The following is a 26,540-nucleotide window of genomic DNA, read 5'->3' on the forward strand; positions in this document are numbered from 1 at the left end:
TTCCATGGCATCTGTCAATAAGTTTTCCATGGATAGGATTCGCCCCTCTGCCTCGTCCAGGCGCCCCGCGTTTATGGTTATCTTGTTGTTGATGTCAGGCAAAGCGTTTTCCAGGATTGTCACCTTGCCCCCTATCGCACTGAGCTGAGAATTAATGGCATCTAATTTAGTGTTTAGTTCTGTACGTTGGGATCTCAACTCAGAAAGGATGTCTTCGACAGAGTGCGAGGTTGGCATTCGTTGTGCCTCGTGGGGGAGCGGGCTCTCTTGCTCCTGGCTAATGGCGCTAGTTTTTTCTGAAGCTAGCTTCTTCTTGGAGGCTTTTTCCGTCGCTAATACTCGAGTCCGGGTAAAAATGTCGCCTTTTGTAGCCGCCATTACTTTTTCTTGCTAAAGCTAAATGAGTGTGAACTTGGAGTGGAGGTAAGATTAGGAATTGGAAACTACTTGTGCGGAGCTCTTAGTTCATGCGGCCATCTCGTTCAAGGGTCACGTGATCCCCCCCCATTGTATGATTTTTAAGTAATTCATTTGCATTTTATTGCATGACATAAGTATTTGATCACCTACCAACCAGTAAGAATTCCGGCTCTCACAGTTTTTCTTTAAGAAGCCGTCCTGTTCTCCACTCATTACCTGTATTAGCTGCACCTGTTTGAACTTGTTACCTGTATAAAAGACACCTGTCCACACACTCAATCAAACAGACGCCAACCTCTCCACAATGTCCAAGACCAGAGAGCTGTGTAAGGACATCAGGGTTAAAATTGTAGACCTGCACAAGGCTGGGATGGGCTACAGGACAATAGGCAAGCAGCTTGGTGAGAAGGCAACAACTGTTGGTGCAATTATTCGAAAATGGAAGAAGTTTAAGATGATGGTCAATCATCCTCGGTCTGGGGCTCCATGCAAGATCTCACCTCGTGGGGCATCAATGATCATGAGGAAGGTGAGGGATCAGCCCAGAACTACACGGCAGGACATGGTCAATGACCTGAAGAGAGCTGGGACCACAGTCTCAAAGAAAACCATTAGTAACACACTATGCCGTCAAGGAGAAGGTCTGTATGGAGGAGTGGGCCAAAATCCCTGCTGCAGTGTGTGCAAACCTGGTCAAGAACTACAGGAAACGTATGATCTATGTAATTGCAAACAAAGGTTTCTGTACCAAATATTAAGGTCTGCTTTTCTGATGTATCAAATACTTATGTCATGCAATAAAATGATAATTAATTACTTAAAAATCATACAATGTGATTTTCTGGATTTTGTTTTAGATTCCGTCTCTCACAGTTGAAGTGTACCTATGATTAAAATTACAGACCTCTACATGCTTTGTAAGTAGGAAAACCTGCTAAATCGGCAGTGTATCAAATACTTGTTCTCCCCACTGTATATGGAAGAAGGTACTCTGGTCAGATGAAATTGAGCTTTTTGGCCAATAAGGAAAATTCTATGTGTGGCGCAAACCCAGCACCTCTCCTCACCCCAAGAATACCATCCCCACAGTAAGCATGGTGGTGGCAGCATCATGCTGTGGGGATGTTTTTCATGAAACTGGTTAGAATTGAAGGAATGATGGATGGAGGGAAATTTTTGAGGGAAACCTGTTTCAGTCTTCTAGAGATTTGAGACTGGGACGGATGTTCACCTTCCAGGACGACAATGACTCTAAGCATACTGCTAAATCAGTAGTTTAAGGGGAAACATATCCATGTCTTGGAATGGCCTAGTCAAAGCCCAGACATCAATCCAATTGAGAATCTGTGGTATGACTTAAAGATTGTTGTACACCAGCAGAACCCATCCAACTTGAAGGAGCTGGAGCAGTTTTGCCTTGAAGAATGGGCAAAAATCCCAGTGGATAGATGTGCCAAGCTTATAGAGACATGCCCCAAGAGACTTGCAGCTGTAATTGCTGCAAAAGTTGGCTCTACAAAGTATTGACTTTGGGTGGGTGATTAGTTATGCATGCTCAAGTTTTCATTTTTTTTTCTTATTTTTTGTTTGTTTCATAAGAAAAAATATTTTGCATCTTCAAAGTGGTAGGCATGTTGTGTAAATCAAATGATACAAAGCCCCAAAAAAACTATTTTAATTCCAGGTTGTAAGGCAAACAAAATAGGAAAAATGGTTCGGTTGCTAGCTGTACAGTGTTTCATCTGACACATTGGTGATTCTGGCGAACTTCACCTTTTTTTTCTTTTTTTTTCTTGCGACCTGGCCAAGATAAAGCAAAGCAGTTCGACACATACAACAACACAGAGTTACACATGGAGTAAAACAAACATACAGTCACCTCTCCTGAGTCCGTACAGGAGTTTCAGCGATGGGACATGACTGTAACTACCAATTGGGGAGAAAAAGGGTTGTAAAGTACAAACAAAATAAATACAGGGCTGGTTTTTCTGCAGCCTTACCCTGGCGTGACATTTTGATAACCGTGTAAATCTCTCTACGACAAGGTGGCTTTTATCAATATATTTGCCTGTATTTACCCCACAAAAATGAAATGCTAATTAGCTGCTAATGTTGCTATCATAAAGAACTACAAATGCCATGATGATGTCGACAAGACTTTAAGAATCTCTGGATTAACTATCTAATGTTAGATAAATTTAGTAATGAATAAATTGGCTAAATTTTGCTAAATTGGCAATTCTTCAAACTGTTAGCAAAGGTGTCAGCTAGAGATTACGTGCAGGAGCTTGCAGGCATTTGTAGTCTTGCATGATGTTTACTTTGATGCTAATTAGCATGTTAGAATCTGAGAGTAAATAGAGCCAAATATACTGATAAAAGTCATGCTGTCTGAGAGAAATATACAGTACATGGTTATCAGAACGTCGCGCCATGGTAACCCAACACAAAACACAGCCCTTATTTTAAATGTTTCTAAAATTCCATATGGGAAAAATGGATGGTGGGAAAACGATTGGAACCATTTTCCTCTTTTACTGCTACGCTTCAAGGGTATTATAACACCTCCACTGTTGGGCTCTATTACCCATATATTTTATTTAACATTGCTGTCAGGAAATATTCCAACATTTTGAAAATCAGCTATTGTGCTCCATTAGGGCGGGGATATTAGTGATTTTAATAACTATCGCCTCATTTCAAGGCTTCCTTGTCTAGCTAAGATTCTTGAATCCTTGGTAAATGTACAACTGTGCAAATTTTTGTATGATACATTTATTGAGAATGTAAACCAATCAGGGTTTAGGCCTGGGAATAGCATTATTTCAGCAATCCCTTTAGCTTTTAATGATCTTGTCAATGCTTTCGACACTAAAATGAAATATGCTGCTTTGTTTGTGGACCTTTCAAAAGCTTTTGATAATGTTGATCATCTTATTTTATTAAATAAGTTGTCCTCATAGGCTTTGGCTCTGACGCCAGTTGATTATGTTAGTGACAGAACTCAGGCCAGTGCAAATTTCTTGAAGTACATAAAGCTGTTCCTCATGGGTTGATACTAGGACCTGTTCTTTTCACTACATATCCCAACCATAAGCCATGGATTACAGGCAACATCCGCACTAAGGTAAAGAGTAGAGCTGCCATTTTCAAAGAGCGGGACTCTAACCCGGAAGCATAAGAAATCTCGCTATGCCCTCCGATGAACCATCAAATAGGCAATGAGTCAATACAGGACTAAGATTGAATCGTACTACACTGGCTACGACACTCGTCGGATGTGGCAGGGCTTGCAAACTATTACAAACTATTACAGACTACAAAAGGAAGCACAGCCGTGAGCTGCCCAGGGACACAAGCCTACCAGCTAAATTACTTCTATGCTCGCTTCGAAAAGCAAGCAACACTGAAGCATGCATGAGAGCATCAGCTGTCCCGGACGACTATGTGATCATGCTCCCCGTAGCTGATGTGAGTAAGACCTATAAAACAGGTCAACATTCACAAGGCTGCAGGGCCAGATGGATAACCAGGACGTGTACTCTGAGCATGTGCTGACCAACTGGCAAGTGTCTTCACTGACATTTTCAAACTATCCCTGACTGAGTCTGTCATACCAACATGTTTCAAGCAGACCACCATAGTCCCTGTGTCCAATAACACTAAGGTAACCTGCCTAAATGACTACTGACCCGTAGCACTCACGTCTGTAGCCATGCTTTGAAAGGCTGGTCATGGCTCACATCAACACCATTATCCCAGAAACCCTAGACCCACTCCAATTTGCATAATGCCCCAACAGATCCACAGATGATGCCATCTCTATTGCACTCCATACTGCCCTTTCCCACCTGGACAAGAGGAACACCGATGTGAGAATGCTATTCATTGACGACAGCTCAGCATTCAACACCATAGTGACCACAAACCACATCACTCAGCTAAGGACCCTGGGACTAAACACCTCCCTCTGCAACTGGATCCTGGACTTCCTGACGGGCCGCCCCCCAGGTAGTAAAGGTAGGTAACAACACATCCACCACGCTGATCCTCAACACGGAGGCCCCTCATGGGTGCGTGCTCAGTCCCCTCCTGTACTCCCTGTTCACTCATGACTGTATGGCCAGGCATGACTCCAACAACATCATTAAATTTGCTGACAACAGAACAGTGATCACCAACAATGATGAGATAGCCTATAGGGAGGAGGTCAAAGACCTGGCTGTGTGGTGTCAGGATAACAACCTCTCCCTCAATATGATCAAGACAAAGGAGATGATTGTGGACTACAGGAAAAGGAGGACTGAGAACTCCCCCATTCTCATCGACGGGGCTGTAGTGGAGCAGGTTGAGAGCTTCAAGTTCATTGGTGTCCACATCACCAACAAATTATCATGGTCCAAACCCACCAAGACAGTCGTGAAGAGGGCATGACAAAGCCTATTCCCCCTCAGGAGACCGAAAAGATTTGGCATGGGTCCTCAGATCCTCAAAAGTTCTACAGTTGCACCATGGCCAGCATCCTAACTGGTTGCATCACTGCCTAGTATGGCAACTGCTCAGCCTCCGACCGCATGGCACTACAGAGGGTAGTGCGTACGGCCCAGCACATCACTGGGGCCAAGCTTCCTGCCATCCAGGACCTCTATAGCAGGCGGCGTCAGAAGGCCCTAAAAATTGTCAAAGACTTAAGCCACTCTAGTCATAGACTGTTGTCTCTGCTACCGCACGGCAAGAGGTACTGGAGCGCCAAGGATAGGTCCAAAAGGCTTCTCAACAGCTTCTTCCCCCAAGCCATAAGACACCTGAACAGAATAAAAGTAAGATAATAAGGTTTTAAAATATACTGTTCTGTAGATTGTAATGCAGCCGATCTTTCCAAACCCAACTATTTATATTTGGAAAATGTTAAATAACATATAAGGGGGGGGGGGGGGGGGGGGGGGGGTATATACAGTTAATAGCCTAGGCAATCAATGAAACAATGTTTATATAATATTTTGCCTCAAAGGGTAGGTCACAATGTAATTTGACTGACAAATTTAAACACCAATCTCAGCTCAAATGTGTAGTAGACTTTGACCAATGACTGTAAAGAGTGGAGAGAATGTCACTCCCCTGGAGCTGGACATCGAGCAGAGCTCTTCTGTGCTTTGGCCCATCAATGGAGGAAAGAACGTCATCTGTTTCATACATTTAGTTAGCTGCCAAATCAGTTCAGTTCTTCCATAAACTAGTATTTTTATCCCACAACACATTGTTTTCATAGCGCTGTCTCTTTTGTGTGCCAAATATGCATAAAAAAGACAACAGTCAGTGCCAAGAAATGTTGAAAAGGGAATTCGTGTAAAGGCAAGTGCTAGCCTTGCTATCTTGGTTAGCTAGATAGCTACAATTCTGATCAGCTAGCTAGTTCAAGAAACCGAATTAAAACCCCAAATTAATATCCAAGTAAAGAAATATTCAATTGCAACCAGACGAGGGGCTATTTGAAGCAAACTCAATTTCTGCTAAAACGTAAGTAGAGAACTATTTCACTTTTAGGTGGATTGGATTTAGCCAACTTGCTAGCTAGCATGTTAGGTAACTAGCTAAGTTAACCAGCTAGCTAACGTTAGCTAGCTAGTAACGTTCACTAGTCAAATTGAAGTCACACTCAATCATGACTTTCAGGCTAATTATGTGCTAGTTATGTGTGTAGTTAGTTATGGCTACCATAGTTCATTTCATTTATGTAGAGAAAACAATAAATGGCCATTGATTGAAGTCGACCGTTGCTTGTAGGTAACATACCGGTATTTGGCTAGCTGTTGTTGTTGTTGACAACATAGAAAATGTCCCAACAGTACATTAGTTAGATAGATAACTAGCCCATTGCCACAGGAGCCACACTGGTCCAGTATTTACTTGTTGTTGGCTACACAAAGCTAGCCAGATAAAAATGCACGCTAATTTGGTCGCCATCCATGTTGGACATGGACAGCCAGCAAGCTAGCTTTAATTGTGGTTACCGTTACACTAATTTACTCTGTATATAGCTGTATGTAAGTGACAGTAGTTGGTAGTGTGCTATAACTTAACTCAAATAAACAACATTAGCTAACTACAAACATTGGTCGACTGCAATTTTCCTGGTAATTTAGCGGAACCCCCCCCCGCCTAAACTATAATGAGGTGTTTAAACCCTAAATGTAACACTAAACCTTAGCCTCTGGCAAGTTGTTTAACATCAGGAACAATCGTGATTTTATTGTTCCTCATTAGCTATCCCAGGATCAACAGTGCCAGGACAGGTGAATATAGCTAGCTAAGCTAGGACTACAACCAAATGCAAACGGACATGGTGTGTTCTGTATCCTTGACTAACTTGTTGACCTTTGTAACTTGTGTGAAAGCAGTGGCCTTCAGTGGAACTCCTGTTGCCGGGGATGTATTTATTAGTTGGACACCATTGCTAAACGTTTTACTCCAATCTGTTTGGTTCCAGGTGAATACACCCCATTTATGCAACACAATTGTGAACTGCACTTGTTGTCACACAGGTGTAGTCCCTTCATTCCATCTCAGAGAGAAAGTATTATTTCTAAAAACAAACAGGTGCAACTAAAGACATAGTTTAGGCTTTACTGGTAGTTATATATTTTGTACAACTATTAGGCTAAGTGCAAGTACTGGCAGGACCAGAAATGTTTAATTGTAGGCTAACTCTTCTCCACCACGTGAGATCTGAATGGTCACACCTGCTTAGATTATGGATGGGTGCACCATATGGTTCCTCCCTTCAGGTTTCAGTGGAGGTGACAAGGGCTGTTGCGGTGACCGTATTACCGCCACACCGGGCCATTACGAGTCATGAAGGCTGTCAAATTCCACAGCTGTTCATTGGTAGTCTACCAAACTTGCTTAACTGCCTGGTACTCAGCACTCGATTCTCCCTCAAATCACTCTGATACCAATGCAGATGTATTTGAAAATCGAATCAAACACTTCATGAGAGCTCATGTTGCTCAACACTTCTTTAGGCTATGCAATTGCGGGAGAAAAGAGTGATGGCCACTAATAAAAAGACGAGGATCCCATCAGCTTTCTATAGGCTAGACCAACTATATTTATTTCTCAATTTTCCTAATATTAAGCACATTGCTTATATTTACAACAGGAATATAGCCTTTCTGTCTGGCTACGGGGAAAAACGTACTCCGTTTGTTATTTAAGTGCATAGATGACATGTATTTTTTCCCGCTGCCCAGTTTTGATATAAAAAAAAGTTGCACATATGATTTAGTGTATGTGAAGACAATATTCCATCGAAAATAGTCTGATGGGTGACAATTAGCCTATCACTTGTGAATTATATACTATCACTTGTGAATGTTGTCCAGCATAAGAAACAATGCCTGTTTTTGCGACTTGTTTGAATTTTTTTTCTTTTTTTTTTTTCATCATTATTTAACCAGGCAGGCTAGTTGAGAACAAGTTCTCATTTACAACTGCGACCTGGCCAAGATAAAGCAAAGCAGTGTGACACAAACAACAACACAGAGTTACACATGGAATAAACAAATGTTCAGTCAATAACACAATAGAAAAAATAAATAATCATAGTCGAACACCTCATGTAGCCTAGCCCATAGGCCTATATGTTTTAATAAGGTTTGTATTGGAATTGGATAAGGACTCACGCAGTTGCGTCCCCGATGTGTCTGTCTTAACTTGTAGCCTGTGAGGAAGACATGATCACGTGACGTAGAGCTGTGTGAGTGGGAGACATTTCGGATTGCGCAGCACGCTCAGGGAGATGGTCACAACGCAACTCCAGGCTGCAAAAGGCATGGATTTTTTTAGTGTGCATTGCGGTCACGAAGGGGATGCCACCGTGAAATTAGAGGCATTATCAAGTGCTTGTCAAATTGTGAATGAGAGGCTGATAAAGTGTGTAAAGTCTGCGCAAAAAAACAGAGCATGTGTCTTTCAAGTTACTTTTTTCAAATCATCATTACTCATCATGCAGCCTCACAATGTATTATAAAATCAAAACATATAGCCCAACGTTTGTAAAACTACTAAAGTTACATTAATAACTAAGTTAAGCATATAGGAGTACCTACTTATTTGTTTACCTCTCAGCACAGAATAGCCGCATGTGCGCACTCCCTCAAATCGTTTGGAGAAAATATATGTGATTCAGCTTTGTTCAATTGTATTGTTCTTTCTATAAAATAATGCCACGGAATTATAAGCAAATCTTGCCTGCTAAATGAACTTGTGTCACCCACATCCATTTGGCACATCAGGACCTAACATAAGGACAACTCAGAGTATGCTATTCTTTTCTTCTGAAATAGACTACATTTTCTTCATATCAGCTTTAGACCTGTCTAAAATAAATAATGGATTTATTGTGATGGTGTAGGCTACATTACATGGATGTATTAGACTTTTTAAAATGGGTTTGTAGGCTATGTGTGGAAGCCAGGAGATGCTAAATGTTTTTATGTTAATTAACGGTCAATTACCGTGAGATTGTCAAGCAAATAACTGTCAATCACCGGCTGATGAAATTTCGTGACCGCAACAGCCCTAGAGGTGACAATGACTTATTGTGTTGTTGGTACTGACCACCAACACCCTGGGGGAGGATCAGCTTTGTGGATGAAATTGAATCATCATTGACATGTTTATATTGACACTTTGGTGCAAAATGCTGCCCCTTTCCCACTGTAAACATCACTTCTCTCAGCTAGAGGGGAGGGGAAAGGGACGTTTGTTGGTCAGAAGCTCTCAACATCCTTGTGCTAGATGTAAACGTGACTGACCAGTGCCACCTGTCACTGCCAACACAACAACCAAGTAGAATTCTGTTTGGTCTGCCAGTGTCAACTGTTAAATGTGTTGATGTAGTCTGAACCTTTCCAAGACAAAGCTGGGACATTGGCAGACTTTCATGTGTGTCAGATGGGAGCTATTACATTGATTATTATTCTGTTGAATCCACTTGCCTTTACATGAGTCAATAAATAGGCCTAGTCTTTTGTAATATCATTTATACAGAGGTCACTGACAAGAAGAGGGAGGAGAAAGGAAAGTAGCCCACATAGTTGCTGACAGTGATAAGTAAGTGGTGCGATCATGGTCTGGAATGAAGGGAGAGAGCGAAGTCTGATGTTCACGTCAATGACATCTTTTGAAATGCCATAAGCCTGCAGTTCAAGAGGGCCAGAGGCCTCATTCATTCTGCTGCCCTGTAAAGTGAACTGAGCACTGCAGGTCTTTCTGTTGTAGCCCCTGAATATGTACACTGCTCAAAAAAATAAAGGGAACACTTAAACATCACAATGTAACTCCAAGTCAATCACACTTCTGTGAAATCAAACTGTCCACTTAGGAAGCAACACCGATTGACAATACATTTCACATGCTGTTGTGCAAATGGAATAGACAACAGGTGGAAATTATAGGCAATTAGCAAGACACCCCCAATAAAGGAGTGGTTCTGCAGGTGGTGACCACTTCTCAGTTCCTATGCTTCCTGGCTGATGTTTTGGTCACTTTTGAATGCTGGCGGTGCTTTCACTCTAGTGCTAGCATGAGACGGAGTCTACAACCCACACAAGTGGCTCAGGTAGTGCAGCTCATCCAGGATGGCACATCAATGCGAGCTGTGGCAAGAAGGTTTGCTGTGTCTGTCAGCGTAGTGTCCAGAGCATGGAGGCGCTACCAGGAGACAGGCCAGTACATCAGGAGACGTGGAGGAGGCCGTAGGAGGACAACAACCCAGCAGCAGGACTGCTACCTCCGCCTTTGTGCAAGGAGGAGCAGGAGGAGCACTGCCAGAGCCCTGCAAAATGATCTCCAGCAGGCCACAAATGTGCATGTGTCTGCTCAAACGGTCAGAAACAGACTCCATGAGGGTGGTATGAGGGCCCGACGTCCACAGGTGGGGGTTGTGCTTACAGCCCAACACCGTGCAGGACGTTTGGAATTTGCCAGAGAACACCAAGATTGGCAAATTTGCCACTGGCGCCCTGTGCTCTTCACAGATGAAAGCAGGTTCACACTGAGCACGTGACAGACGTGACAGAGTCTGGAGACGCCGTGGAAAACTTTCTGCTGCCTGCAATATCCTCCAGCATGACCGGTTTGGCGGTGGGTCAGTCATGGTGTGGGGTGGCATTTCTTTGGGGGGCCGCACAGCCCTCCATGTGCTCGCCAGAGGTAGCCTGACTGCCATTAGGTACCGAAATGAGATCCTCAGAACCCTTGTGAGACCATATGCTGGTGCGGTTGGCCCTGGGTTCCTCCTAATGCAAGACAATGCTAGACCTCATGTGGCTGGAGTGTGTCAGCATTTCCTACAAGAGGAAGGCATTGATGCTATGGACTGGCCCGCCCGTTCCCCAGACCTGAATCCAATTGAGCACATCTGGGACATCATGTCTCGCTCCATCCACTAACGCCACGTTGCACCACAGACTGTCCGGGAGTTGGCGGATGCTTTAGTCCAGGTCTGGGAGGATATCCCTCAGGAGACCATCCGCCACCTCATCAGGAGCATGCCCAGGCGTTGTAGGGAGGTTATACAGGCACGTGGAGGCCACACACACTACTGAGCCTCATTTTGACTTGTTTTAAGGACATTACATCAAAGTTGGATCAGCCTGTAGTGTGGTTTTCCACTTTAATTTTGAGTGTGACTCCAAATCCAGACCTCCATGGGTTGATAAATTTGATTTCCATTGATAATTTGTGTGTGATTTTGTTGTCAGCACATTCAACTATGTAAAGAAAAAAGTATTTAATGAGAATATTTATTTCATTCAGATCTAGGATGTGTTATTTTAGTGTTCCCTTTATTTTTTTGAGCAGTGTATATTTTTATGTTGGTGTAGATGGGCCACACTCATGATGACTGAGATTCTCTATGATTAAGTGAAAGTGGTTAGGCCTTAATAGCCCTAGGGCTTCAGATGACCTCAGGTGAGGTGGTGATGGAGTCAAAACAAACAGTGATGTCTACTTCCAAGAAAGAGCCTTTCACATTCTTGGAAGGAAGGTAGCTCTCTGTTTGTTTTGATCCTGTCGCCTCAACTGCCATAGAGAATTAGTGGAAAGGGCAAGGGTATGCCTAGTCAGTTGCACAATTGAATGCATTAAACCCAAATGGGTCTTCTGCATTTAACCCAACCCCTCTGAATCCGAGAGGTGCAGGGGGCTGCCTTAATCGGCGTCATCGGTGCCAATGGAGCAGTTGTTGTTGTTGGGTTTAACGGCTTTGCACAAGGGCAGAACAGCAGATTTTTCTACCTTGCCGGCTTGGGTATTCAAACACTCTTAACCTCTAGGCTACCTGAGGCCTCAAGGTGTCGTAACATCCTGTTATCCTTGGTCTCAGTAGTCCCTCATGAGGGGTGGAGGTGGGGCTGATAGCCCAAATAGAGAGGATGGGACGTGGGAGATATTATTTTTTGAGGGCCTCTACTGATGGAGGAGAGGTTCATTGTTGATGCTCTTGACTCCTGGTCCTGGTTCTTATTGGTTAAGATGAAGTAGCCTAGTAGGTCTAGGCTTGTTCTCTTTTCACTGTATTTCAAAACATGTCATCCTTTTTTGTTGTTGCACAGATCCAAACACAACCCAGCTGCTGATTGTCTGTTATTCCCACTTAGCTGTAGAGCTGGTGTTTACGCTGGACGCGCACACATTTGGTCTCATTAATGGGATATGGAAAGCCAACCTGTAGGTCTGACATGTTCATTTAACAGTATGGTTATTACCAGTGGTGTAACGTTTCTCAGTGTAGACTCTCGTTAGTTTTTTATCTTCTGAAAAATGTAGGGATATGGGCCCCAGTCCTACCAACTGGGTGAGTGTGGGTTTATGGGTGTGTGCATAATGCAAAGAAAGTAATCAAATCAAATTCGTTTATAGCCCTTCTAAATCAGCAGATGTCACAAAATGCTTATACAGAAACCCAACCTAAAATCCCGAACAGCAAGCAATGCAGATGTAGGAGCATGGTGGCTAGGAAAAACTCCCTAGAAAGGCAGGAGCCTAGGAAGAAACCTAGAGAGGAACCAGGCTCTGAGGGGTGGCCAGTCCTCTTCTGGCAGTGCTAACCTAATCAGTGATGTCTTTTTGTCAATAATTAAGTCATAGCGTGTTGAGAATAGAGGTCGACCGATTAATTGGAATGGCCGATTCATTAGGGCCGATTTCAAGTTTTCATAACAATCGGAAATCGTTATTTTTGGGCTCCGATTTTTTTATTTTATTTTAATTATTATTATATATATATTTTTTATATACCTTTTATTTAACTAGGCAAGTCAGTTAAGAACACATTATTTTCAATGACGGCCTAGGAACGGTGGGTTAACTGCCTCGTTTAGGGGAAGAACGACAGATTTTCACCTTGTCAGCTCGGGGGATCCAATCTTGCAACCTTACAGTTAACTAGTCCAACGCTATAACGACCTACCTCTCTCTCGTTGCACTCCTCAAGGAGACTGCCTGTTACGCGAATGCAGTAAGCCAAGGTAAGTTGCTAGTTAGCATTAAACTTATCTTATAAAAAACAATCAATCATAATCGCTAGTTAACTACACATGGTTGATGATATCACGAGATATTATCTAGCGTGTCCTGCTTTGCATAATCTGACTGAGCATACAAGTATCTAAGTATCTGACTGAGCGGTGGTAAGCAGAAGCAGGCGCGTAAACATTAATTCAAACAGCACTTTCGTGTGTTTTGCCAGCAGCTCTTCGTTGTGCGTCAAACATTGCACTGTTTATGACTTCAAGCCTATCAACTCCCGAGATGAGGCTGGTGTAACCGAAGTGAACACCAGCCTCAAGTAAATAATGAAACATGTTCAATTTGGTTTAAATAATGGAAAAACAAAGTGTTGGAGAAGGAAGTAAAAGTGCAATATGTGGCATGTAAAAAAGCTAATGTTTAAGTTCCTTGCTCAGAACATTAGAACATATGAAAGCTGGTGGCTCCTTTTAACATGAGTCTTCAATATTCCCAGGTAAGAAGTTTTAGGTTGTAGTTATTATAGACTATTTCTCTCTCTACCATTTGTCTTTCATATACCTTTGACTATTAGATGTTCTTATAGGTACTTTAGTATTGCCAGCCTAATCTCGGGAGTTGATAGGCTTGAAGTCATAAACAGCGCAATGCTTGAAGCACAGCGAAGAGCTGCTGGCAGATGCAGGAAAGTGCTGTTTGAATGATGCTTACGAGCCTGCTGCTGCCTACCACCGCTCAGTCAGACTGCTCTATCAAATATCAAATCATAGACTTAATTATAATATAATAACACACAGAAATATGAGCCTTAGGTCATTAATATGGTCAAATCCGGAAACTATCATTTCGAAAACAAAACGTTTATTCTTTCAGTGAAATACCGAATTGTTCCGTATTTTATCTAACGGGTGGCATCCATAAGTCTAAATATTGCTGTTACATTGCACAACCTTCAATGTTATGTCATAATTATGTACAATTCTGGCAAATTAATTACTGTCTTTGTTGGGAAGAAATGGTCTTCACACAGTTTGCAACGAGCCAGGCAGCCCAAACTGTTGCATATACCCCGACTCTGCTTGCACAGAACGCAAGAGAAGTGACACAATTTTCCTAGTTAAAAGAAATTCATGTTAGCAGGCAATATTAACTAAATATGCAGGTTTAAAAATATATACTTGTGTATTGATTTTAAGAAAGACATTGATGTTTATGGTTAGGTTCACATTGGTGCAACGACAGTGCTTTTTTTGCGAATGCGCTTGTTAAATTATCACCCATTTGGCGAAGTAGGCTGTGATTTGATGATAAATTAACAGGCACTGTATCGATTATATGCAACGCAGGACAAGCTAGATAACTACACATGGTTAATGATATTAGTTTAACTAGTGATTGTTAAGATTGATTGTTTTTTTAAATTTATATGACAAGTTTAATGCCTGCTAGCTACTTACCTTGGCTCCTTGCTGCATTCGCGTAACAGGTAGTCAGCCTACCACGCAGTCTCCTCGTGGAGTGCAATGTAATCGGCCATAATCGGTGTCCAAAAATGCAAATGACCGATTGTTATGAATCGACCCTAATTAATCGGCCATTCCGATTAATCGGCCGACCTCTAGTAGCAATATAAGGATATAACATCTATAGAAGAGACAGAAATGCTTATGGGGGAGGTGTTGCTGTATATATTCAGAGCCAAATCTATGTAATGCTTAGAGAATATCTTATGTCAAGTGTTATTGATGTGTTGTGGTTGCAGGTTCACTTGGCACATCTAAAGCTTTTTCGTTTGGGGTGTTGCTATAGGCCACCAAGTGCTAACAGTCAGTATCTAAATAAGGTGTGAAAGGCTTGATGGTGTATGTGATGTAAACAGAGAGGTCTACATTCTTGGTGACCTGAATATTGACTGGTTTTCATCGAGCTGTCCGCTCGAGGAAGTTTCTTACTGTAACCAGTGCCTGTAACCTGGTTCCGGTTATTAATCAACCTACCAGGGTGTTTACAAACACTACAGGAACAAGATCATCCACATTTTTTTAGTATATATATATTTTTCTACCCCCTGTTTCTCCCTAATTTGTCTTGGTATCCAATTGGTAGTTATTCTTGTCCTATCGTTGCAACTCCCGTACGGACTTGGGAGAGACGAAGGTCGAGAGCCGTGCGTCCTCCGAAACCCAGCCAAGCCGCACTGCTCCTTAACACAATGCCCGCTTAACCCGGAAGCTGTATCAGCATGCTTTGCACCCGCACCTGCCACAGGAGTCGCTAGTACGCGATGGAACAAGAACATCCCTGCTGGCAAGACCCTCCCCTAACCCGGACGATGCTGGGCCAATTGTGCGCCGCCCCATGGGTCTCCCGGTTGCGGCCGACTGCGACAGAGCCTGGACTCAAACCAGGATCTCTAGTGGCACAGTTAGCATTGCGATGCAGTGTCGATCACATTTTTACTAATACTGTAGAACTTTGCTCTAAAGCTGTATCCGTGCCCATTGAATGCAGTGATCCAAAATAGTGGCTATATCCAGGAAAGCCAAAGTTCCAACAGCTGGGCCTAAAATAGTGTATAAGAGATCATACAAAAGATTTTGCTGTGACTCTTATGTGGATGATGTTAAACATATTTGTTGGTCTGATGTGATTAATGATGAGCATTGCTGCACTTGATCAATTTATGAAATTACTTCAAATTATTGATAAACATACACCTGTTAAGAAACTGACTGTTAGAACTGTTAAGGCTCCATGGATTGATGAGGAATTGAAAAACTGTGTGGATGAAAGAGATGGGGGGGGGGGGGGGGGGGGGAAAGGAGTGGCTAATAAGTCTGGCTGCACATCAGACTAGCTGATTTACTGCAAATTGAGAAATTGTGACTAAATTCAACAAAAATAAGAAACTGTTTCATGAAGCCAAGATCAATGATATAAAGAACGATGGAAAATAACTTTGGAGTACTTTAAATGAAATTATGGGCAGAAAGACAAATTCAACTCCGTCTTTCATCAAATCAGATGGCTTATTCATCACAAAACCATTTGATGTTGCTAAATTACTTGGTGTTACCTTAGATTGTAAACTGTCATGGTCAAAACATATAGATTCAATGGTTGTAAAAATGGGGAGAGGTCTGTCCGTAATTAAGAGATACTCTGCTTTTTTGACACCACACTCCAAAAAGCAAGTTCTGCAGGCTCTAGTTTAGTCTAATCTTGATTATTGTCCAGTTGTGTGATCCAGTGCTGCAAGGAAAGACCTAGTTAAGCTGCAGCTGGCCCAGAACAGAATGGCATGTCTTACTCTTCATTGTAATCAGCGTGCTGATATAAATACTATGCATGCCAGTCTTTCTTGGCTAAGTGTTGGGGAGAGACTGACTGCATCACTTCTTTTTATAAGAAAATTGTTTGCATAGTCAACTTACATACAGCTCTGACACACACACTTACCCCACCAGACATGACACCAGGGGTCTTTTCACAGTCCCCAAATCCAGAACAAATTCAAGAAAGCGTACAGTATTATATAGAGCCCTTATTGCATGGAACTCTGATCCATCTACTATTTCTCAAATAATCAGTAAACCCGGTTTCAAAAAACAAATAAATCAACACCTCACGGCACAACGCATCTCCCCTATTTGACCTAGATAGTGTGTGTGTGTGTGTGCATTGATATGTAGGCTACGTAGTGCCTTTTTAAAAACAAATGTATGTAGTTCTGTTGTCTATTTAATGTTCTGTATTATGTCATGTTTCATGCTTTGTGTGGACCTGATGCTTTTGCAACAGCTAATGCTTATCCTTATAAAATATCCCCAAAATACCATGTCCATGACACTGTCACACAGACAGTCCTTTGGAGTTGAGTTTATTCAGGCAGTCTGCAAATCCATTTATGGTCGTGCCAAAAATATAATGTTTGTTTATTATATGGTTCACAAGAAAATATGAATGGCTTCTACCGGGTCACGATGCAACAATGCTTGTCAAACAATTACTAGTTGACGTGGTCGTTGATGAGGTCACCAACGGAAATGGTGTCAACTGTGAGTAACTCTGCTCTGGCTGGCTCTCTATCCTCCGAATCTGATAGACCCTGTCTTCTCTGCCCATACGTGTCGGCACACGGAGTGTTGACTGGAGGGCTCAGAATAACTCTCAGATAAGTGTCAAGTGCTGGGTTACTTATAATGTTGAACAGGGTGTCTGTGTAAAGAGTGTTGTGTATCTGTGGGGAAAGAGATGAACGGGTCGAGAGGTCAGATAAGTGAACTCAAAATCAATATAAAGTGAAGCCCTAACTTAACACATTTAAAAAAAAAAAAAAAAAAAATTATTTCACCTTTATTTACCAGGTAGGCTAGTTGAGAACAAGTTCTCATTTACAACTGCGACCTGGCCAAGATAAAGCAAAGTAGTGCGACACAAACAACAACACAGAGTTACACATGGAATAAACGAACATACAGTCAATAATACAATAGAGAAAGTCTATATACAGTTTGTGCAAATGAGGTAAGATAAGGAGGGTGAAGCAATAAATGGGCCATAGTGGTAAAATTATTACAGTATGGCAAATTAAACACTGGGATGATAGATGTGCAGAAGATGAGTGTGCAAGTAGCTGTACTGGGGTGCAAAATAAATAACATGGTGATGAGGTAGTTGGATGGGCTATTTACAGATTGGCTATGTACAGGTGCAGCTTGTTCATTTGCTTTGAGGGTTGTGCACCATCTATGAGTGTGTGCTGGTGTATGTGCAATGTTGGGTGTTTTAGTGTGGAGAGCCCAGGGAGTCACTCTGATATTCACACCATATCACAATGAAGCCCCTGAGGACCCAGGTTCTCCCAAAGAGGATAATTATTTATCCTGGTACAAGTGTTGATTTAACTTTTTGCCCTCTGAAAAACATTCCATCTAGCCTAATATTCAAGCCAGTTGAAGAGGTTCCAGCTTTCTGCATGGGAGAGAGACCTGCCTCTGGCCCGGTCATTCCTGGGAACACTTTTTACTGGACCATTGGGAGCAGTTCACTTATTACTGTGTAAGAATGTGAAGTTTTCATGGGCTTGACTGTAGATTTGTTTGTGCGTGTGTGTGTATAGGCCTATATTTGGATGATGATATTAGGATCTGGTCTTCATCTAAGGCCAGACTGTGATTTCATGATTAGGCTAGTTAGTGCCCTGCAGGGGTGTTTGTTCTGAAGGAGTGACTGAGGATTTAGAAATAGCTTTCTTCATCTTACCATGAAGATGTCTACTTTGTTTGGGGGGAAAAGGGCTGTGATTCGCCTAAAATAAGCTAACGTTGACTGCCGTTCAACATCATAGTGCCTTCCAAGATCATCACTAAGCTAAGGACCCTGGGACTGAACACCTCCCTCTGCAACTGGATCCTGGACTTCCTGGCGGGCCGCCCCAGGCTGTGAGGGTAGGCAACAACACATCCGCCACGCTGACCATCAACAAGAAGGCCCCTCAGGGGTGCGTGCTTAGTCCTCCTGCACTACCTGTTCACCCACGACTGCGTGGCCACACAAGACTCCAACACCATCATTAACTTTGCCGACAACACAACGGTGGTCGGCCTGATCACAGACAACTACGAGACAGCCTATAGGGAGGAGGTCAGAGACCTGGCACTGTGGCGCCAGCACAACAACCTCTCCCTCAACGTCAGCAAGACAAAGGAGCTGATCTTAGACCACAGGAAACAGAGGCCCGAGTACACCCCCATTCACATCAACCGGACCGTACTGGAGTGGGTCTAGAGCTTCAAGGTCCTCGGTGTCCACATCACTAAGGATTTATCATGCTCCACACACCAACACACTTTTGTGAAGAGGACACGACAATGCCTCTTCCCCTTCAGGAGGCTGAAAATATTTGGCACGGGCCCTCAGATCCTCAAAGTTCTACAGCTGCACCATTGAGAATATCTTGACTGGTTGTATCACCTCTTGTATCAACTGCTTGGCATCTGAACTCAAGGCGCTACTGATGGTAGTGCATACGGCCCAGTACAGATCTACCTGCCATCCAGGGCCTTTTATACCAGACGGTGTCAGAGGAAGGCCTTAAAAATTGTCAGACTCCACCCATCCTAGTCATAAACTGTTCTACCGCACGGCAAGCGGTACCGATGCACCAAGTCTGGAACCAACAGGACCCTGAACAGCTTCTACGCCAAGCCAAAACTGATAAATAGTTAGTTAACCGGACTATCTGCATTGACCCTTTTTAACACTACATTTGACTTATCACATATCCTGCTGCTATTGTTTAATCTGTCACCTTAATTCCTAGTTATGTGTACATATCTACCTCAATTAGCACAACCCTGCACAAATTTACTCTCAAATTGACTGGTACCCTGTGTATATGGTGTGTTCGGAAATTATTCAGACCCCTTCCCTATTTCCATATTTTGTTACGTTACAGCCTTATTCTAAAATGGACTAAATAAAAATGTCCCCTCATTAATCTACACACAAAACCCCATAAATGTATAAAAAAAAACTGAAAGGTTTGTAAATGTATTACAAATAATGTGTTATTGCAGTCATCTTTGCAGGACGGCCAGTACTAGGGAGAGTAGCAACAGTGCTGAACTTTCTTCATTTATAGACATTTGTAGATTTGTTTTACTGATGAACATCAAGGCTTTTAGAGATACTTTTGTAACCCTTTCCAGCTTTATGCAAGTCAACCATTCTTAATCTTAGGTCTTCTGAGATCTCGTTTGTTCGAGGCATGGTTCACATCAGGCAATGCTTCTTGTGAATAGCAAACTCACATTTTGTGTTTTTTTTTTTAATATAAGGCAAGGCAGCTCTAACCAACATCTCTCATCTCATTGATTGGACTCCAGGTTAGCTGACTCCTGACTCCAATTAGCTTTTGGAGAAGTCATTAGCCTAGGGGTTCACATACTTTTCCCAACCTACACTGTCAATGTTTAAAGGATGTATTTAAATGATGTATTCAATATAGACAAGAAAAATACAATTTGTGTTATTAGTTTAAGCACTATGTTTGTCTATTGTTGTGACTTAGATGAAGATCAGATCAAATTCTATGACCAATTTATGCAGAATCCAGGTAATTCCAAAGGGTTCACATACTTTTTCTTGCCACTGTATATCTGCCCACCTGTAGATATAGGTGACAAACTAAACGTTACGTTTGTCTAGGCTTTACTTCTCCTTAGTTTCTCTGCTGATCTCCGTGGTCTTCTATGGTGGTTCTGAATACATCATGGGGCCAGTCCTAAATCACATGTTTTGTTAGGCTAGTCTCCCATTGACCTCAATGCATGACTAAGTGAAATTTCATTTAAGTCAAAGTTATGATTTCCCCCCATGAGAGCTAGAGAAGAACAGTGCCATGCATCCCTCCCTTTGGGCCGGCCACTGTTCAGAGGCTAATTTGGCACTGCATGGATCCAATGAGTAGATTACCAAATCTAGTTACCCTGTTAAAAGACACTCTGAAGTCCCCCTGGCCAGATATTTTTGCTTCTCCCAGTTAGAGTGAAGAAGTGGACATTTTAAAGCTGGTCCTTCTTATAGGTTCCTGGAGAACCAGGGAGGAGGTCTGCCGTCAAGGTCACAAAGGTGTGTGTCTGTCTTTGTGTTGGCTGTGTGTGTGTGTGTGTGTCTGTGTTGGCTGGGTGCAGGAAAACAACACAGATGTGATGGTACTGAAAGGAAATAGTAGGGGATTGAGCTGTCCCACATGCTGTGAATTTAGAATGTCTCTCAGTAGTCCAGTGAGAATCCATACTACTGACAGACGGGATAAACAATTCCAGTAGTCCAGCGAGAATCCATACTACTGACAGAGAGGGGATAAACAATTCCATGTCTGGTCTAGTCTACCCCAGTCCACAGGCTGTGAGATGGGCCTGTACCAAGGACATGGACTGGAACTCTACCTCTTGGAGAGGGACCAGAAAGTCATGGACAGTGGACCGCAGCTCAAACACCAAGTCCGGGATATCAACTTCAAATCAATTTTGTTTTTCTATACAGAGAAATTAAATGTGATTTAATTATACCTCTATTTGAGGGACATGGACAATATCTACTTTGAAGACTACAATAAGCCACTGCGTATCATGAAAATAGCAGTGTAGCATGACATAACTTGGGGGCATTGTTAATTATAAGGCACTTCTCTGTATCTTGGCACCCTTCGAGTGGCTGCCTGCCCCTGGGGGGTGGGTGTGGTCTGGGGCTGCATGGTGGTCACTTGTGGCCTTGTCCTGTTATGGGATACCCTCACCATCTTATCACATGGTGTTCATGGGACAGCTGGTCTGGATGATGCCATGCAGGCTTTAAAGAGGGGATCTCTGAGTAGCTTGGAAACGCCTCTGTTTATCTTTTATTTAGAATGGATTCCCCCTGGCATGGCCCATTTTTTAATATGGTATAGTTCAGTATAGCGCAGTTCAGTATTGGTGTGTAGAGAAGAGGATGAGAATACTTATTTTGCATCATGACTTCATAATCCTATGAAAGGTCCTCTCAGCACCCAAACCCAGCCCAAATCCCTCAGCAGGTCCTCAGTTCTGGGTCTCCAGGGGGGACCCTGTGCTGTAGCCAGCCCAAGTCTGGCTCACCCTGCCATAGCCCAGCCTCGTGGGCCAAGCCCCATCTACCCAGCAATGAAATAAAGAGCGGGCGTGTACACTAAGAGATCACGGCTCTGCTGAGCGGCAGCTGGGTCCGCTCTGCCAATACCCTGCCCTCACTGACTGACTGACTCTGACCTGATTGACTGACTGATGCCTAGGAGATTAAATCAACTCTTCAGTGGCAGCGCTCATCACTGTAGGAATTGCCCTAAGGAAAAGAGGTATATCTGAATCTAAAAACCCATCATTGGTAATAAATCCCACCGAGCAGGCTATTCCTTATATTCCAGTGGACATTTAATTGAACGTGTTGTGATTAATTAAATTAAATTAAACAGTGCTGTGATTAAATGAATTGATATCCAGGTGACTCACTGAGAGCTGTGTAATATGTTTGGGGGAGGTGGGACATGAATCCAAGCTGAGAGGTGTTATTACCTTACACTTGTTGTTGTTGAAATACACTGGCTTACACTTAAACACGAGGATTCAGGGGGAGATAGGGTGACAACTGAAGTGTGTGTGTGTGGTTTATTTCCACAACACTCCTGTCATTTCAGCAAAGGAACAGTGCATGGTCAGGGGTTTGCTATGCAGCACTGCTGGAGCTCTCTGTCGAAACCACTTGGCTGCCACTCCAAGCCCTGTAACCATAGAGATGGAACACATGACATCAGCCCCAGAGCTGAAGCAGTTGTGTGGTTACATCACTGCAGTGCCACTGAAGGGCTTTCTGTAGTATTGTGTGGGAGAGCGAGAGAAAGGAAACATCTTGTAGTATGGGAACAGCTTTCAATTCATACACCATTTTATATCATATGTTTAGCTAGATAGGAATAACTTATCATGACATTTTTGAGATAGTAGCCTGTTCTTGTCTGATTTGAGCTTACATGTTTCAAGGATGCCTTGCAGCAGAGCTCAATGCTGATTATTATTATTTTTTTTAAATGTAGGCGCGCACAGAAATTTAGGAGCACAATGCAAAATATTAAAAGTAATAAAGCTAGAATCCTTTAAAAAATGTTGGCGCACTGGTGCTCCTAAATAAAAATTCCAGGTCGCACAGCAACATTTTTAGGTGCATATGTGAGTTAAATGGCCGCACTGTAGAGTGCTGTTTGCAGCCATTTACAGTACTGTACAGCCTGTTTGCATTAGTCTTGTAACTGTATCCAGTCTACCTGCTATGCAAGCAAAGGCTGATTGGAGAGTAATAGTAATCTATATTAGAGTATTATATCAGTGACCCTATTCACCGTTCTGATTCAACAGGCCTTGAGGCTTTGTTGTCATTGCCGTAACAACCAGGAAAAAAAAGAACAAGCTATAAATGGACAAACATGAGAGGATGAAAGTCAGAGTGGGTGTTTGCTGTGGAACAAAGCACTGTGCTGCTGGCCCCAGACATCAGAGGTTTGTAAAGCCCAACCGTTTTGTCCCTGCGATGCCGGTCGTCAAAGAAACACACTTCAAACGGACAACACCGTCGCTCACTTCCTCCCCTTGACATTGCCTGATGAAGCGGTGTGTGTTTGGTGTTTGTCACACCACACACACACATACACCTTCTCATACTCGCACACACGCGCACACACACACATCCATAAGCAATGAGCAGAGCTGGGTTATCAAATCCAATTTTTTCGTCACATGCTTCGTAAAGAACAGGTGTAGCCTAACAGTGAAATGCTTTCTTACGAGCCCTTTCCAACAACGCAGAGAATTTTAAAAATAAAATAAAAGTAATAACACATAATAATACACAATGAATAATGAAAACTTAGCTATATACACGGGATACCATTACCAAGTCTGCAAAGGTACGAGGTAATTCGGAAGTTTACATATACCTTAGCCAAATACATTTAAACTCTTTTTCACAATTCCTGACATTAATCATAGTAAAAATGCCCTGTCTTAGGTCAGTTAGGATCACCACTTTATTTTAAGAAGGTGAAATGTCAGAATAATATTAGAGAGAGTGATTTATTTCAGCTTTTATTTCTTTCATCACATTCCCAGTGGGTCAGAAGTTTACATACACTCAATTAGTACTTGGTAGCATTGCCTTTAAATTGTTTACCTTGGGTCAAACGTTTCAGGTAGCCTTCCACAAGCTTCCCACAATAAGTTGGGTGAATTTTGGCCAATTCCTCCTGACAGAGCTGGTGTAACTGAGTCAGGTTTGTAGGCCTTCTTGCTTGCACACGTTTTTTCAGTTCTGCTAACAAATGTTCTATAGGGTTGAGGTCAGGGCTTTGTGATGGCCACTCCAATACCTTGACTTTGTTGTCCTTAAGCCATTTTGCCACAACTTTGGAAGTATGCTTGTGGTCATTGTCCATTTGGAAGATCCATTTGCGACCAAGCTTTAACTTCCTGACTGAGATGTTGCTTCCTACCTCATGATGCCATCTATTTTGTGAAGTGCATCAGTCCCTTCTGCAGCAAAGCACCCCCACAACATGATGCTGCCACCCTCGTGCTTCATGGTTGGGATGGTGTTCTTTGGCTTGCAAGCCTCCCCCTTTTTCCTCCAAACATAACGATGGTCATTATGGCCAAATAGTTTTATTTTTGTTTCATCAGACCAGAGGACATTTCTCTAAAAAGTACGACCTTCGTCCCCATGTGCAGTTGCAAACCGTAGTTTGGCTTTTTTTATGGCCGTTTTGGAGCAGTGGCTTCTTCCTTGCTGAGCGGCCTTTCAGGTTATGTTTATATAGGACTAGTTTTACTGTGGATATAGATACTTGTGTACCTGTTTCCTCCAGCATCTTCACAAGGTCGTTTGCTGTTGTTCCGGGATTGATTTGCACTTTTCGCACCAAAATACGTTAATCTCTAGGAGACAGAACGCGTCTGCTTCCTGAGCGGTATGATGGCTTCGTGGTCCCATGGTTGTTTATACTTTTGTACTATTGTTTGTACAGATGAACGTGGTACCTTCAGGCGCTTGGAAATTGCTCCCAAGGATGAACCAGACTTGTAGAGGTCTACAATTTTTCTTCTGAGGTCTTGGCTGATTTGTTTTGGTTTTCTCATGATGTCAAGTACGGAGGCACTGAGTTTGAAGGTAGGCCTTGAAATACATCCACAGGTACACCTTCAATTGACTCAAATAACATCAATTAGCTTATCAGAAGCTTCTAAAGCAATGACATCATTTTCTGGAATTTTCAAGCTGTTTAAAGGCACAATCAACTTAGTGTATGTAAACTTCTGACCCACTAGAATTGTGATACAGTAGGTTATAAGTGAAATAGTCTGTCTAAACAATTGTTGGAAAAATGACTTGTCATGCACAAAGTAGATGTCCTAACCGACTTGCCAAAACTATAGTTTGTTAACAAGAAACTTGTCAGCGCATGCTCTTAGTACGAGTCCTGGTAATCCATCTGGCTCTTGCTTAAAGGTCTTTCTCACATCGTCTATGGAGAGCGTGATTTTCTGGAACATTTGGTGCTCTCATGCATAATTCAGTGTTGCTTGCCTCAATGATCATAGAGTGCATTTAGATTGTCTGGTAGGCTTGCGTCACTGGGTGGCTCGCGGCTGGGTTTCACTTTGTAATCCATGTTAGTATGCAAGACCTGCCACATCTGACGTGCTTCAGAGCTGGCATGTTAGGATTCGATCTTAGTCCTGTATTGATGCTTTGCCTGTTTAATGGCTCGTTGGAGGTCGTAGTGGGATTTATTACAAGCTTCCTGATTAGTGTCCTGCTCCTTGAAGCGGCAGCTCTAGCCTTTAGCTCTTGGCGGATGTTGCCTGTAATCTATGGCTTCTCTTTGAGATATGTATGTACAGTCACTATGGGGACGGCGTTGCCGGTGCACCTCTTTAATGAAGCCGGTGATTGATGTGGTAATCTCCTCAATGCCATCGGATGTATTTTTATTTATTTTTTTATTTCACCTTTATTTAACCAGGTAGGCAAGTTGAGAACAAGTTCTCATTTACAATTGCGACCTGGCCAAGATAAAGCAAAGCAGTTCGACACATACAACGACACAGAGTTACACATGGAGTAAAACAAACATACAGTCAATAATACAGTATAAACAAGTCTATATACGATGTGAGCAAATGAGGTGAGATAAGGGAGGTAAAGGCAAAAAGGCCATGGTGGCAAAGTAAATACAATATAGCAAGTAAAACACTGGAATGGTAGATTTGCAATGGGAGAATGTGCAAAGTAGAAAAAAAATAATGGGGTGCAAAGGAGCAAAATAAATAAATAAATAAAATACAGTAAGGAAAGAGGTAGTTGTTTGGGCTAAATTATAGGTGGGCTATGTACAGGTGCAGTAATCTGTGAGCTGCTCTGACAGTTGGTGCTTAAAGCTAGTGAGGGAGATAAGTGTTTCCAGTTTCAGAGATTTTTGTAGTTCGTTCCAGTCATTGGCAGCAGAGAACTGGAAGGAGAGGCGGCCAAAGAAAGAATTGGTTTTGGGGGTGACTAGAGAGATATACCTGCTGGAGCGTGTGCTACAGGTGGGAGATGCAGTGGTGACCAGCGAGCTGAGATAAGGGGGGACTTTACCTAGCAGGGTCTTGTAGATGACATGGAGCCTGTGGGTTTGGCGACGAGTATGAAGCGAGGGCCAGCCAACGAGAGCGTACAGGTCGCAATGGTGGGTAGTATATGGGGCTTTGGTGACAAAACGGATTGCACTGTGATAGACTGCATCCAATTTGTTGAGTAGGTTATTGGAGGCTATTTTGTAAATGACATCGCCAAAGTCGAGGATTGGTAGGATGGTCAGTTTTACAAGGGTATGTTTGGCAGCATGAGTGAAGGATGCTTTGTTGCGAAATAGGAAGCCAACCTTAGATTTAACTTTGGATTGGAGATGTTTGATATGTGTCTGGAAGGAGAGTTTACAGTCTAACCAGACACCTAAGTATTTGTAGTTG

At 42.6% G+C, this 26,540-nt stretch overlaps 1 protein-coding gene across 6 annotated transcripts in view; it reads left to right on the plus strand.

Moving 5' to 3' along the window:
• Nucleotides 1-5,542: 5,542 nt before the first annotated feature.
• ppm1ba (protein phosphatase, Mg2+/Mn2+ dependent, 1Ba) overlaps nucleotides 5,543-26,540 on the plus strand; it is a 46,294-nt gene continuing 25,296 nt past the window's right edge. For 3 of the 6 annotated variants that reach the window (XM_036956119.1, XM_036956118.1, XM_036956121.1), the window contains exon 1: nucleotides 5,544-5,937. The gene's annotated coding sequence lies outside the window, so the exon portion shown is untranslated. Of the gene's footprint in view, nucleotides 5,938-26,540 lie in introns of all 6 variants that reach the window. The other 3 variants (XM_036956117.1, XM_036956123.1, XM_036956122.1) reach the window with 3 other exon arrangements.

This window comes from Oncorhynchus mykiss, chromosome 20, assembly GCF_013265735.2.
Source record: "Oncorhynchus mykiss isolate Arlee chromosome 20, USDA_OmykA_1.1, whole genome shotgun sequence".
Classification (NCBI taxonomy): domain Eukaryota; kingdom Metazoa; phylum Chordata; class Actinopteri; order Salmoniformes; family Salmonidae; genus Oncorhynchus; species Oncorhynchus mykiss.